The following is a 1,841-nucleotide window of genomic DNA, read 5'->3' as shown; positions in this document are numbered from 1 at the left end:
GGACACACAGGAGAAGGACACCGCTCTCTGAGCGTATTTGCACCTTACCCTCTCACGGGTTTCCCGAATATAAGGAGCCTCTCCTTTGGCCATTTCTATTCCCACGATGCCAAGGGACCAGATGTCCACTTTGGGGCCGTATGGCTCTCTTCTCACCACCTCGGGTGCCATCCAGCGAGTGGTCCCGACCATCGACCTCCATTTACTCTGCTCAGGGCTGAACGGAGCACAGAGGCCAAAATCGGCTGAGGAGAAAAACAAACACTGCTTCAAGTAGGGAACCAAGGAAAAGGCTTCCTCACTCTACGTCTCAGAATGCAGTGCTGAATCGAGCTGGAAAAGCAGCTGGGCTCTCATTCCTCAGGGCTGCAGCCAAGGACATGGGCAATTGTCCACTTAGCAACCCCCCCCAGGATTCCCACCCTGGCTTTTCCTCAGGCACGGGAACGTTTACACTGTAACTCTCTCCCTTTGGAAGGAACACACACACAAACCAAAGTTACTCTTGCTACCTTCTTGCTCTCTAGACCACTCAGCCCCTTACAGCTGCGCCCTGGGCTCCCAGAGTGCTCCCTGCCCTCTCACCAGCGCCACTGCTGGGCACCCGGCAGCCGCTCAAAAGCAGCCCCACACCGCCTCCCCGGAGCGCTGCGCCTGACCCAGAACACCCACCCAGCTTGACGGAGCCATCCCGGCCCAGAAGGATGTTGTTACTTTTGATGTCTCTGTGGATCACCTGGTTGGCATGAAGGAAAGCCAGGCCTTGCAGGCACTGGGAGAGAAAAAAGAAACAGGAGGCCAAAAGTTAGCCTGATCTGATTTCATCACACCCAAAAGGACACTGCTCCTGAAGATTCACAGATCTCAAAGGAGCAGTGAGCACTGGCAAGAGGAAGTGCTTGCTGCTGCAACACTAGGAGGAGAGCAGGATCTTTCCAAGGGAAGGCATATTAGCGCTTGAGAGGGAAACATCAGTCCTTGCTCAAGACTGTCCCCTGCAAAGCCAGTCAGAATGATCCCTGCTGCACTGGATGCGTTCTCCCTGTCTGGAGGACAAGCAATGGTTTGCCAAAAGAGAAAAAGTTCCTGCCTTGGGTACCAAGGGGATCACTGTCGGGTGGGAGGCTGGAGGACAAGGGTTATAGGGCTTCCTCGACAGCAGACTTGGAAGGAGCTCATTTGTCAGTTTTCAGTAGCAAGCAGCATGGTGGGTGCCATGCCATCCTTTGAAGCTTGGACTGTGACAGATGAGTCTCTCTTTGGCTTTGCCGCTGGTTTAAAACTTGGACACCAGCACCTTTGCACTTACAGGCAAAGAAGGCAATGCAGAAAGGGTTTGGGCAAAGGCTTGGAGAGGCAAAGTGCAGAACAGAAAATAGAAATGAAAACGAGACAGGGAGTTCAACAATGGTCTAGAAGAGTAAAGAACAGACTATAGTAAGGGCAGGGACACTGGCAGGCAGTTCACTCCCAATGCTCTTTCTTCTCCAAAGCATGAGAGCAACACAGAAAGAAAGCTCTGAACATGGAATCACTCGCTTTGCAGCGCTTTTGAGGGACGAGCCTGTCCAAGCCATCCCAAGCACAAGCAGGGCCCCTTACCTCCCGACACACTGTTGCTATGTGTCCTACAGCCATCCTTTTCATGCTGACCACATCAGCTAAGGAGCCTCCATCCATATACTCCAACACCACCAGGACATCCTCACTGACAAGGTAGCTGCAAGATGAAAGCAACAGCGTGGAGCTGAATGTGCACAGCTGAATTGCCGGATGAAGGAAAGACTGCAACTGAGTTTTGTTTCCAGGTCACTGGTAAATGAAGACGGAATCAAATGAAG

The 1,841-nt window shown here is 52.5% G+C and overlaps 1 long non-coding RNA gene across 1 annotated transcript; it reads right to left on the bottom strand.

Moving 5' to 3' along the window:
- Positions 1-210: 210 nt before the first annotated feature.
- LOC128822455 (uncharacterized) lies at positions 211-1,641 on the bottom strand. Its single transcript, XR_008441441.1, has 3 exons — positions 1,603-1,641; positions 673-772; positions 211-245 (listed from the first exon to the last, which is right to left on the bottom strand). It is a non-coding gene; the product is annotated as an uncharacterized LOC128822455 (long non-coding RNA).
- Between the last annotated feature and the right edge of the window lie 200 nt (positions 1,642-1,841).

The sequence above is a fragment of the Vidua macroura genome, chromosome Z, assembly GCF_024509145.1.
Source record: "Vidua macroura isolate BioBank_ID:100142 chromosome Z, ASM2450914v1, whole genome shotgun sequence".
NCBI lineage: Eukaryota > Metazoa > Chordata > Aves > Passeriformes > Viduidae > Vidua > Vidua macroura.
This window is presented reverse-complemented; position numbering and strand designations above follow the sequence as displayed.